Here is a 13743-nt window from a genome sequence, read left to right as displayed (position 1 = left end):
TTCTGTGCCTGGGGGCTACCCAGATCACTCATGCAGACCTTGGGGAGCAAAACCACTGAGCATGATAGCTATAGTTAGGGAAAGCTGGGGACTGAATTTAAGATAAATTGGGAATTGTAGAAAATGAATCCATGTCTCAAAAGAAGTGGTGTGATAAGTACTTGATCCATAAAGCCTTGGAAATCAGAATTTCCAGTAACTTACTGGATTTTGGAGCAGACCTAAAGGTGTAAGAAAGCAGAAGACTTGGGTAAAAAGAGAAGACAGAAGGGAAAGCAGCAGACAGAAGAACATGTAAAGCCGAAAGCATTAAAAGGATGCTTTAACAAATGCTATTGTGTGTATAATTTTGTAATTGTAATGAGCATTGTAATGATTTTCTATGTGTTGAAGAATTAGAGTGTGGTGAATTGTTTTGATGGGTGAAACTATAGTTAATTTATGGAGTTTGGAAAGCTCTGAGACTAGTCCTGCTTGAGGGAGAAGTGGATAGTCAGGTTGAGCTCAGGACAAAAATGACCAAGATGAAGGAATGGTTATGGGGGGACCCAACTGGGAAGCGTCTTTGCATTAAAACAAGAATTTTGTGCCTTGATCCAGTGGAGGAAGAGGAGGAACTGATAGAAAATATGAAACAAAAAGCATGATACAGCCAGAAGAATTGGGCCTTAAGTTGGTCTTGAACAGTATTTTTAACAAAGTCCCAGAGGATATTGTGCTTTGTTCTGGACATGCTGCAACTCGGCGAGTCACCATGGCAGAGGAAATGGAAAAAAGATGAGTGGAGTACTTCTCAGAAGATGGGGCCTGAATGAGTGTTCCCAGATAAATAGTATGTTATGCAGAGGAACAGTTTGCTTTTGTTTTTGTCCTAACCCCAAGAAGACTGCTGGTGTTTTTGCTCTTCCTTACACTCACTTTGTAATAACAGGCTCATTTATTTTTTCCACCATTTTTTTTTTCTATCTTCCTTTGTTCTAACTTCACCCAACTTTGCATATTAAGATGAAAGTGAAGCAACTCCTACTGACTTTACAGGTCTGAAGGGAATTAGGAATTTGACTCATCAAAATTATCTCTACTCCCACACTGGTTTTTTTTTTTTTTTTCCTGAAACGCTGAAGAAATGCACTCCTTCATCCCTCACACATTTTCTAATGTCTATTTGGAACAAAAGCAGAATGATCCCAAGCAAGCGGCCGCTTTCAAACAGCTCAGGCTACACCACATCTGTGTTTCTGCTGTACCTGCTACCCTGCTAGCCTGAGACAGCCTGAGCTGCCGCCTTATTTTATGGCTGTACTGACACAATCCTGCAGTGAACCATGCGACCCCTGAAGTGTTTAGAAAGGTGCATTTGTGTAGGGGAGATTTTTTTTTTTTTCCTCTGGAGTAAATCAGAGGCTCCTAGATAATCTCGCATGAACACATTATTGACTCGGACCTTTCCCTAGGCAAGGAAGGCTGCATTTTTTTCAGAAAACGATACGCCGAAGCATTCACAAAGTGGAGACTTAGGAAGCTTAACAATTGGTAGAAATATTATCATCAGCTATCATGGTAACATTATCCAGCCATTCCCACCCACAGATACACATGCATGCACGCTGGATTTCGGCTCAGAAAGCCTTGCAAATAACGCGCTGTAGGTGTGTGGTCCTCAAAGTGTTTAAATGTTTGAGGATGAAGTGAGCAGGAACATCTTGCATGCACCAGCTGAAAGAGGGTTGGGAGAAGTGGGGGGTGGATTTCCCTGGACAGATGATAATTCTCTATCCTTCTATGTGCTGCCAAACTACCTCAGCTAGTTGGGGTTTATAAACTTCTATTTTTTTTGTCTCCAAAGAGCAGATTTTCTAGTGTTTTTGGAATGCATCAAATGCAGTACAATTAAACAGGAGAAAAAAATATTCCCAGGGCTCTTCATTCACCTCCTTTCCCCTGTCAAGATATTGCTTAATTTAAATGCTGCCAAAGTTAATAATGAAAGACAGCATCCGCCAGCATGTCAGAGCTCAGTGCCCAAGCAGAAAAGCGTGAGTGGCTTTCTGCACTCTTACCTTTGCTAAATTCAACCCTGAAAAAACACTAGAGCAAATTTAGGGATACCATAATTAGCAGGAATTAAAATATTCTCTTCAGGTCACTTATTTTGGCCCAGAATTGCCCGAGAACTTAACACCTTTGCCAAGCATCTGATGCTGCCTACAGCCTAAAGTCAGAACTGCCATCAAGTCAGTGGGTCCAGGAACATGCCACCCACAGACAGCCCATAAAAACAAGCTGCCTTGTAGCAACATCTGCCCCTTATAAAACCTGTTGGAAAGTGGACAGTGAACAGGTCAGAGATATGCACCAGGATTTTGTGAATGTAACTGCAAGGGCTTTTAGCGGGAGGAAGGAAGGGATTTGGGGCTTGCTGAGGACCTGGGAGGTTTGGGGAGGTGACAACAGTGAGGGCAGCCTCCACATTTTCTCTTTCTTCCCCCTTCCCACAAACCTAATGCACCACTGAGGTGATGAGCAGAGCAGATAAGCGGTGCCAGACCTCAGTTCTTTGTGTATTTTTTAGGAAACATTTTTTCTTTTTCTAAAAATAATTGTGTGTGATTCAAAGGGGAAAAAGAAAGGCAACACACAATGATACAGAGCAGCTTATTAATTAGTTTGAGGTGCTCTCAGTGCTCCTGTAGGTATGGAAGGACTGAAAACACAAAATACTGAGGTAATGTTTTTGCCACCGTTGGGCCTGTGGAGTGTCACTGTGATGCTCTGGCCCTGTTTGCCTGGTAGCTCAGTCGGTGTCATCCCAAGTGGGGTCATCCAAAACCAAGGCAAGGTTGCTCAAAGGGATTTGTAGTTTTGGCACGGAGACTGGGGATTGGGAATCGTGCTGGATTTGGGCAAGAAGGAATATTGTCCCACAGCAAGTCTGCTGTGTGAAGATGACATTTGGTGGGTTTTCCTTCCCCTCTCCCTCCCCTTAAAAAACCTGTCTGCCAAAGCCTTCTTGCAGGAGGTACTTTGTGTTCTCTAGCTTAGCAGCCTTTGGAGGCTTGCTGGTGCAATATTGTTGATGAAATCAGCGAGGGAACATTACATATACACGATGAAATAGAAAAGTTTCATCTCATGCTGCGAGTACCAAGGACAAGTTAAACTTCTCTCCTCAGTGCAATCAGTGCACTTAGGCTGAGGTTGGTCCAACTTCCATCTCTGTTTAGCCTCTCTCCCCTAAGTAACTACTGCTGTTTATCAGCTGCAAGTTTTGGTCAACTAATTGTTTTTTATTTTGATGAGCTAGCATAGCCTGTGTCATGGTAAGGTAGGAGAGAAAAGGTACCAAATAAAGAGTTTTTGTTTCTGGAGCTAGTTACTATCTTCTATAAGATTAAACTGTGCATAACTGTACTCACTTTCAAAAGCAGTGAGTAGGCATGCCTGGATCCATCACCCAAATGCTGTGTACCTGCTTTCCTGCTGCATGTCTCCTCATTTCTTTGCTAGGTAGTGGGAAGAAAAAAGGCCAGTAATTTATGACTCCTATTAATACAGTAGGCTGGATGTGTTGACAATATGTCAATAATTATTTCTGGCAAGACCTTAACAATATAGTATGGGTCTCTGTAGGATGACTCATTTTACCAGAAGACAGATATGTGTGACCTGAGTTTTACGACAGATGTCAAATATATCGAAATGTGGTGTGAGGAAGATCATCTTATTGGCAAAGTAATGAGAGGCCAGAGGGAAGATTAATGTTGAGGCTGAACGGTGTGTTGCCTCTTTCGTTCTCCTTTTTTGATAAGTGATGCTGGCGCAGAAGGGAAGGGGTTTGTCTTCTGCCTTGTGTAGGCCAAAAGTGGGAGAAGTTTGGGGGAGCAATAACATTAACCAGTGTGACACCTTAATTTTGATGGGCAATCAGAAAATAAAAAACGTTTTGAAAGGGGAGGAAATTGTCAGAGGGTTTTGATAAACGTGACAGTGCTGGGGGAGCAGCCAGCTAACCAGACAGTATGGCCTAAATCTTTCAAGGTGACTGCTGTGGTGACAACTTAAGTGGGTCTTATTTTCAGCAGGTGCTAAGCCTTCCACCTTCTGAAAATCAAGCCCTCGTGTTTCATGCTGGCTGCCATGACGTGGAGATCAGTGCCCCCTTAGGAAGAGTAGGCTCTGAATCCTCTCTTCCTGCAGGGTTTCTGTGCAGGCTCGGTCCCTTTGCTGTGGGATGCAGTTGTTGCACAGCCCTGATGACACAGGCAGGACCCTTCCAGCGGTCTGTGTCTAGCAAAAGAAAATATTTAACACTATGCTTGAATCCCAGAATTGCACACAAAAACATCTTTTTTGTACAGAGAAAGTGAAGGTTACCCTCCATTCCTTGCTCCTGATGGAAGATGGGCAGAAGTTGCCTGTTCACCAAGAGGTGTAGAAAGCCCAATGCTCGGTGGACGTAGGGATGCTGGCTGGAAAAAATGCACCCTGTAGCTCCATTGTTTCTGTGTCTGCTCATGCTCCACAGAGAGGGAGTTGTCTGTTCCCCAAAATCACAATATTATCCAGGGAGACAGATTTTTGGAAAAGTCTGCATTGCGCTGTGCAGATATTTTCTCCCTGTTTGTGCAAGAAGGCCACTTTTGAGTCACACAGGTGCTTGGAAGTAATAACAAGGTCAAACCTGAAAAAATGATATACTTTGAATAATTGAGCTGTATTTTTAGCCCTCATTTTGTGATCTGTGTCACATATATATATATATATATGTGTGTGTGGCTCATTTCCCTGTTCACCAGAGACGCTTTTGCCATATCCAGGTTTGCTACCTAGAGAAGAGGTGCACGGGTACATGGTGAGGTAAGGGCACCTCTTGACTTCCTTGGGCACAAAAAGCATTGTGGAGTTTTTCTTGCCTTATCTTTTTCTTGGGAAGGTCGCAATTATAATTTCATCACAAATAGGACAATTTTCTTTCATTCAGCTTTAATAATGGCACAAATTTAACTATATTGTGCTAGCAGGCACTGATATATTAATTAAAATATAGTCTAATTATTTACCCTAGTTAGTTCATACAAATCTCAGTAGTGTAATCAGTGGACTCCCTTAAGGATTTTTGCTATATTCAGCCGTAGAAATGGTTTGTCTTTTCTACTCTGTTCAGGAATAGAGTTAGTTTGGGGTTTTTGCTTCCCGGTCACTAGTTCAGTGACTGACACGGTGCTGGTCTAAGCAGGGGGATTGTGCAGCCGCAGCCACGCTGAGCAGTGCTAATGGGTGGGTAAAGCCTCTTTTCCTATTTTTTGGTAAATCTGTGCCTGCCATTCAAATGAGGATCAACTGAGTGTTAACTCAACTTAGCAATTATATAGTGATCTCCACGTCCAAAGGACTGTATGAGTGTTAACCAGCTACTTTATACACGGGGATAATCGTAGTTATTGTACGGATTGTACGGGGAACTGTGACAATGGGGTGAATCGACTCCTCCAAGCCTTAGCTTTGAGGAGACTGACCTCGTGCTGGTTCTTCTGCGATACGTTTGGTCACATGTAACCAGAATGGCTTCTGAGAAATGGTGCTCTGATGTTCCTCAGTGTGAACAGATGTGGAACAATGTTTACACGGGGAGAATGTTCAGCCTGTTTCGTAAGAAAGGAAAGGAATGCCTGCTGGCAAAACTGAGGCAGAGCGCTGAACGATGGGGATCTGAGCCTTTATTAAAAGGACAAGCGAAGCTGACATCTGGAGCTGCAACACAACTTGGGATGCCCAACTTGTGTATACTTAGGGCTTATTTGCTGTCAGGTGTTCATTTTAAACACAGGTGGTATGAAAGTTGCAGATGGCTATGTTGAAAGGGAAGGAAAAAACATTGAAAGCAAAGAGGTGGAGGAGAGGAGGGACGAGGTGAGGCTGAGGAGGACGGAGACCAACCCAATCTGCAGCTCTAGGAATCTCAGCAGCTCCTTTTCTCCCTTTGGCATACAGCCACCAGTCTTCAAAGCCTGTCTCTAGAACATGGGAAATCAAAAAGAGTGGGTCAAGAATTCTTAGGTTTTATGCACCCCCACTTCTTCTTCTTCTTTTTTTTTTTTTTAAAATGCCATTCCTCTACCTTCTCATCTCACATCCACTTTTTTCTTTTCTGAAGAAAAAAGCACTGAGCACAGAAGGCTGTATCACTTAAGCTAGTGGAGTAGACAGCATTGCAACTCCACGCAGCTCTTCATACCTGTGTTTGAAATGTAATTAAAAATGTGTCCTTCCCCCTGCTGAAGAGAGGGGCTTGACTGCTGCACTTTGGGGTGCTGAGCACCGAACTCGAGTTGTCTGTTGTCTGTGTGAGAAGCGTGGGTAGCACCTGTGAAACAAATTCTCCACAGGCATTCTGCCCCTCCTTAATTATATACTTTCTGCAAACAATCACTAAAAAGATCAAACAGAAATTAGCATATGAGCCGAAGAATCAGCGAGGTAGTGCAAGACTATATAAAAACCTGCCTTGAACAGCAGAGTCATCAGCGTTCCTGGTAGTGCAGCCTGAATGTCTTTGAAAATCAGGTACTCTTTAAGCACATTTTCATCATAATATATCCAATATAGCTTTTATTACATTTCTTGTCCCTGTTCTACTGTTGGTTTAACCATGTGTGAACCAAGCTAACATGATTAGACACCTTGTTTTTCACCAGTCATTTCTGTTTGCAGTCTTCCATAAAGTGCTTCAGATGAATTTTAATACGTTGATGGTACTTACTGAAGAGATTAATATTCATAATAAATACCCCTTAGAAATAATCTTCAGCAAATCCTTTTGACAGAAGAGTCAGGGCTGCTAACGACAATAACTACTACAAAATGCAATTTGGTCAATTACTTTAATTAAATTTCACTCTGTAATGTCTTCTCATTTATATAGTAAACTAATAGGGGAAAAGTACATCATCCTTATTTGCCTCTGCTTAAATGTCCAAAACTGTTTCCTTATGTTTTGTTTTAACATTCGCAGCTCTCCCAGCCTCACAGAACATTTGGGATAATTATGGGTTTTACAAATAAAGCTTATTCTTCACCAAGAAAGGTTGAGACTTTCTTTTGAATATGCTTTCACAGAATAAAAGCCTTCGCTTCACAGATCCTAATCTGGTATTTACAGACTAGCTGATTTTGGATGGTGCCAGCATTCTGGCTTAAATGGTAGAAGTGTCTACATTTCATCGAATGCTTTTTTTAATTATATTGTTTGAAATTGGAGTAAAAAGGAACACAGCTGTCTAGAGATTTTGGTAGCATACAGGTTATAATGAACTCATGAGAAATAACAGCAGCACTTTTTAATGCACTTTACTGCATCAAGCAAGGAATTTTACACTGTGGGCTATATTCTCAGCTGGAGTAAATTGCCATGTCTCTGGTTTCCTCACTGTACGACAGTCTGGTTCTGAGCTCCTTGCTAAAATATTTGAACTCTTATTTTCAGCAGTTCATATAACAGCAGAGGATCTGGCCTGGGTTTATTATGGTGCAATAGTGTGTAAATATTAAGGTCATCTGTTATCTGGAAAAATGCATGAATTAAGTTAAAATCAGTAACTCTGATCCCACCCTGTATCAGTAAAATCAATAAAGCTGTTTCCATGAGCACTGTGAATATTCATGTGAACAATCATAACGCATACGGGACTGGGAAGCAAGCATGTGTGTCAATTCAGTGACAATTTTAGGGACAGCGTTGTGCTGGGGAGCCCTGCATCTGCTGGTGCCATAATTCTGCCACAGCATTAGCTACAAATAAAGCTTCAAAAGGGAGAAATATCTCATTTTTATTTTGGGGTAAAATGTGGAGGGATGGATGGGGGGAACCACTCTTCCTAAGCAAATAAGTGAGATGCTGAAGTCAAAACTTCAATCTTTTTTCACCTGAACTATAAACTGCCTCAGTTTCTTCACAGCTCTTCCAGTTTCTCTAAGGCTGCTATAAATTTCATTGAAATGATGAAGTCCTACAATGCAATTAACTCCAAAAGTGGTACAAAGCAACAGCGTGCAGATATGGGGCTGCAGTACTTAGCACTTAACTCTGAAATTCTGATAAGCCCTATCAACTCTGGGTTGTGTTTAATGTTCACTCCTGCTTATATACTGGAGATACAACCTAGCGGTCACAGTGTTAACACTCCCCAATATCTATTACAATTAGTTTTTGATTAAGAGGCCTAGCATGGCTTTTGAAGCCTTTTATGTTGTGTCAAATGGCTAGTGATGGAGTGAGATGCACAGACACCTCCCAGTAACAAAGCATCTTGTAAAAGGTTTCAAGTGAACTATTTTATCATCCTAATGGAAACCAGATGACTCTAACTCCCCCTTTAATTTCAACTATTTACTGAAGAGTCCTTGTTTTGAATTACTTAAAGATTTATTCCAAACCACTATCTCATGCATTAAGAATCACTAATAACAAAGCCATTCTGAGCGGAGCAAAGCTTTTAAAGAATGTGACTATGCCATTGCATTTATTCTTAAGTTTAAGCCACGCTTTTTAATGGCTTTCACATTTTTCTGTCTTGGTTTATTTTCTTGGGTGTTTTATTTTTTATTTTAGTATTTTTTCTCCCTTGAAATCCTGAGCACATTTTTCTCCAGACACTTCTAGTCCGTGCTGAGTTTGCCCTGCTGACAAGGTCATTGGGCTGGAGCTTGGGTGGTGGAGCCAAATCCGTGCACGTGCTCCTATCTCCCTCCATGTCACCCTCCAGAGAGCTCTATTTTGGGTTTCCTCGGTGGCCTTAACAGAGGAAGGACTAAAAACAAGGCCCTAGTGGGGAAATCTTTTTCACTAAATTTAGTTATTTCCCCTGAGTGGTAAAATTTTCAGAAGATGAAATTTGTCGCTCCGTGTGGCCCAGCTCTGCAGCAATCCCCCAAACTCCCCAGGAGGATAGAGGGGATTCACTTCCTCTGCCTTTGCCCACTGCTTGCTTCAGGCTCATCCCTTCCTCCCAGCCACTTCGCCCTCTGCTTTGCTGCTGAGGAAATCCTGAAAGAACTGGGATTAACGGGATTAGCGGTGCAGAGCAGGTCTCCTTTCTCTGCTGCTTTGGCATCCGCTGCCTCCCGGCCTGGGGTGTGGACCTCCCCGTTTCTGTGGAGCCTTGCAGAGACACAAAAATTGCTCTTAATGAGCACAAGCATTAACTGTTTTTCATCCCAAAATGTGACACTGTTGCTTACATTTGCCAGTATTTTACCCGGCTCTCCTGCTCCTTGCGGATGCTACCTTCTAAGATGTTTCAGGCAACACAGCTGCAATATTCTTTTGCCAAAATGCCCTTTTGACTTAGACTGTAAAGTGCTTCAATATATATTTTAGTGGCATTAAAAGGATTAAAGAATAGTGTAGTTAATTAAATAAAGATAGATTTTTTTAAAGGTAAATTTATGAGAAAAAGATATGTGTTAGGAAAAAGAGGGTGAAGAAATACAGCTGTCCAAGCATAAGAATAGGTTGTATATTGAAGTGTAGTCATTAAATGTCTTGTGGAAACCATTGCTGTATTGAATAAGAAATTTATACAAAGAGAAGATGCTTTATTTTTAAAAACATTAAGCAGACTTTTGTTGCAATGGATATCAATAACTATTGACCTTTGTGACCATGAATCTTCTGAGCCCCAGAAACAAGCAGCTAACAAATCAAACACCCACTCCAAATGGAGAGCTCTTCATCCTTCACAGAGATTTCCACTGTGTGAATATGCATTTTCAAAATCTAGATCAAACAGAGGCCCTTAGTACCAGCTTGTGCTGGCTGTTGGGCAGACGTGGAGTCCTGGCCATGGGATGAAGAGAGGGCAGGAGTGAAGCGTGTCAGTGGGATTAAGTCTTAGGTGACACCAGACAGGCTGCCAAAAGATGAGGTGTATTTGGCATACAGTTGTCCACATCTTAAAATTGGTAAGGACATGTATGTATCTGCCTTTTGTCTCCTCTCATTCTATCATAGCAAGAAATATTTTTAGAGCAATGGATGAAAAGATATTACTTAATAACTCACTATCGTTAACTGGGCTTCCCTATCATACACTTCAATGGTAGGTCTTAGTTGACAAACAGGGAGCAGGGACCACAAAATAAAATGGTTACATGTTTATGAGATGGTAGAAATGTTGCTAATTCTCAGTTCCTTTATCCAGTTATTAGGCTGAATTACATTGTAAACCTGAGACTGCTTATTAACTGTATGCATACATAAGTATTTCTGGATTTGCAAAATCCATATGCATACAAAGACGATGACTTCTGTGTATTGTTAAGAAATTTTTAATAAATTATGTTTTGGTAAAAGTTAGGGAGAGAGGCTCTCCTGCCAGTATAACATAAATTTTCTGTTACTGGTCACATATCTAGGTCCACAGAAGACTCCTGGTTCTCCAAGGCCATCATCAGAAACCCTTTCTAAATATTCCTCTTACTAAATTTTCATAGGCTTCCCTAATATGTCATTTCTCCTATTGCTCTGCTCTCTGACGTCACCTTCTAGATGATCTTAGATGTTATTACAATTTTACTCAATGTTTGGATAGCACTATTATAAATAATATTCAAAATCACTGTTATTTTTTTCCTTTATACTAGAAAACTGTAATACTTGTCTGTAGGGATATTTGTTTACACTTTCCTATCGTGTGAGTACTGTGATGATTATTGTTGCACTGTTTGTAAATTCTACTACCTCCCAATCAGCAGTTCTATATGTTTTGTACTATTTTTAGTTAAAATAATAATTAAAAATAAGAAGCCAGCTGAATGGTATCCATTGAATTTAGTAGTATGAAAACAAGCTAGGAGAAATACAATCACAGATATGTCTGCCTTTATTTCCCAGCCTGTATGACCAGGGACCCATTTACAGTCGAGTCCATTAGGACTAACTGTGGACATAGGAGTGAGACTTGACTGCATGTATTTGTATCCACGGAAAAACCCTTTACCCATTGAAGCTTCACATCTACCATTAATAATTTTAGTATTAATCTGGAAAAAAGAAGATAGAGCTGAAAAGGAAAGCTGCCTTGGAAATGAAAAGCCAAAGAGTATTGAGAAAAAAAATCTTGCTTATTAGGAAGCGGAACACAAATGCTGAGACCTTACTTTTTAGGAAAAAGTGTTGGTAAAACTTCTGCCATTGGCACTTTAAATCTATTTTGTTTAGGATCAATAGGCAGCTCTTGTGTTTGTTGATGGAATGTTAAATCCAAATATTCATACATTTTAGTATCCTTCCAGTAATGAACAAAGGGAGGAGTTATTATTATTATTTTTTTTAAAGCCAGATATATTTGGGGATGAAATCAATTCTTTAAATATTTTATGTTCTGCAGAGTTATCTGAAAGACAGCATCAGCCGGAAGATCAATTGCAGAATGAAAATCTGTACATTACTTTTTTTTTCTTTTTTTTTTTCCTTTTTTTCTCATAATTCTAATAACTTTACTGCTCATGAATTAAAAATAAATAAATAAATAAATTTGTTTGTAAGCTGTGAGAGAGAACAAGGAATGAGAAATTAATGCCTTAAAGTTAGGCTCCTCTAGGTTTAATTTTTAGATTCTTTTAAATATTGGTCCTTGCCCTTTCCAAAGTTATTTCTGTTAGCTATTTTCCTAAGCCTGCTGTAAACTGCCAGTTTTCCTCTGTGTTAATTATTAATATGACCTGTTTATGTACCAGTTATCCAGCTAACCATTAATGTCTGTTTACTCATTGATGACCTTTGCAACTACATGCCAGGCTCTTGGCCACTAAATGTCAACATTTTTTAATAGCCTAAAAATACTCTTCATTGCTTAAGATTATCTACTTTTTTTTAATGTGAAAAACAGAAATTAAATACCTCTTATAATTCACAGAGTTTCGTATAAGGCTATTTCAGCCAAATGGCACAGTTAAAATAAAAGAAAAAACCTCTATGATATCCTTTACTTGTAGTCTTGTTTTAAAATGAACCACAACAGGAAAAAATACAACTCCATGATACAGAAATAATAAAAAAGAATTACCATAAGTAAATCTTCAAGATTTTTCCTTCAGATATTCAGTATTAACCCAAACACAAATAAGATCTCTCCTAATAATAGCTAAAGGCTACACTGGGGACACAACTGATTCAAAGCTGAAAGTGGTGACACTGAAAGTGGTGACACAGATTTTTACCCATGGTCACAAACTCTATACATATTTTTAATATTTGCTCACTAAATGTGCCTAATTTAAAAAGACAAGCAGTAGACAATGATGAAAAAGTATTTGAGGGCTCGTCCCACTCAAATTGATGTGTAGGGTGGCCTCATCCAATCTGCCACTGAGATAAGTGGAACAGGCAGCTTTCTTCTTCCTTGGTCTACTAACATCCTTTTGTAAGAACTGCCTTGAAATATTATCTTTTTGATCACAATTTGCAGGTCTGAAATTGGCCTCCTATTGAAATATTTTCAAGTATTAGCATCATCCCAACCATAAGTAATGGTGATGGCATTTACAGGGATTGCAGCTTTGATGTATATGTAGGGTATACATTCACATTTTCTTGTTCATTGGAGTTCTAACTTCAGTAAAAATTAGGTGTTTTTTTTAGTTACAGCCTTGAACACTTGCTGTGACTGTCACTTCATGTTGAATTTATCATGCAGAATGTAAGTAGTAATGCTGAGGAGCAATCTGTCATAAGCCATTGTATCAATAATTTCTGAAGGGGTTTGTTTTGGTCCTGGGTGGGAGGTAAGCTTTCTAGATCCCTACCCTCGGTTGCATAGACCATTTAGGCTCTGTAGTATTTTTTCAAAGGGATTTGGCTGGGCTGAAACACATCTACTTAAACGCTGTGCTTCTGTAAAGGATGGTTATACAGTACTTCAAGCATATAAATGCCTTTCAGGTTTTCTGTACTGAATGATAACTCACCTTGTCTTTCTCGGTGAGGTAGGTAATAAATAGAAATCTGGACTGTAACTGAGACATTCTGACTTAGTTAGATCTTCTGGTGTCCTGAAAAAGACAAGTAGACTCAATTACCATGCCAGCAACTACATAAAGATTGTCAAATTAAATCCAAAAACCTATGTTTAAATAACGGTATGACAAAAACTGAGAAAAGGCAAGAATATCAAGCTCTTCTGACATTTTGACCTGAAGTTATAGCACTGTGGAAAAAAAAGAAAAATGCTCTTTAGAGTGTGCATTATTATCTTGAAAGACAGAGGCACAGGACTTGGTCAAATCCATCTTAGCCTAGAGACATGGACAAGTGGTGCTGCAGCCATTAATCCATTCTGTGTTCCTGCTTTTTACTGAGCTGATCTCACAGTTTATTTGATAAATAAATAAATAAATAAATAAATAAACAACTAAAAGGAAAAAAAAAAGATTTTTTTTTCATTTTTTTTTTTCGAGAGTCTTTCAACCAGCACCTTAATTAAGCCCCCAAAAGCCACGTGAGTTGGATAAGTGTTCTATTGAATTAGTGTCACCCACCACTGCCATGGAGCTATCCCAAGGTTCAAGCACAACAGCTGTCTAATGGTGTATAGTGACACTGCACAACAGGATAGAAACTGAAGAAGCATACAGCATCCGATTGAAACTGCGGGGAGACCTGAGAGAGAATGCAATTATTCCTGTTGGAACTTCTTCAGAACACTGGCTTGGCGCCCCAGTCTTGCAAAGCATGCCGTGGAAACT

General features: G+C 39.9%; 1 long non-coding RNA gene across 1 annotated transcript in view; it reads right to left on the bottom strand.

Annotated features, from left to right (window-relative positions):
• The window catches only part of LOC106014394 (uncharacterized), a 70488-nt gene that overhangs the window by 30883 nt on the left and 25862 nt on the right, over positions 1-13743 (bottom strand). The window contains exon 2 of the long non-coding RNA XR_005268757.2: positions 12967-13050. This is a non-coding gene — a long non-coding RNA (uncharacterized lncRNA). The remainder of the gene's footprint in view (positions 1-12966; positions 13051-13743) is intronic.

This window comes from Anas platyrhynchos, chromosome 11 (assembly GCF_047663525.1).
Source record: "Anas platyrhynchos isolate ZD024472 breed Pekin duck chromosome 11, IASCAAS_PekinDuck_T2T, whole genome shotgun sequence".
NCBI lineage: Eukaryota > Metazoa > Chordata > Aves > Anseriformes > Anatidae > Anas > Anas platyrhynchos.
Note: the sequence above shows the minus strand (reverse complement) of the source record. Positions and strands in the feature narration are given on the sequence as shown.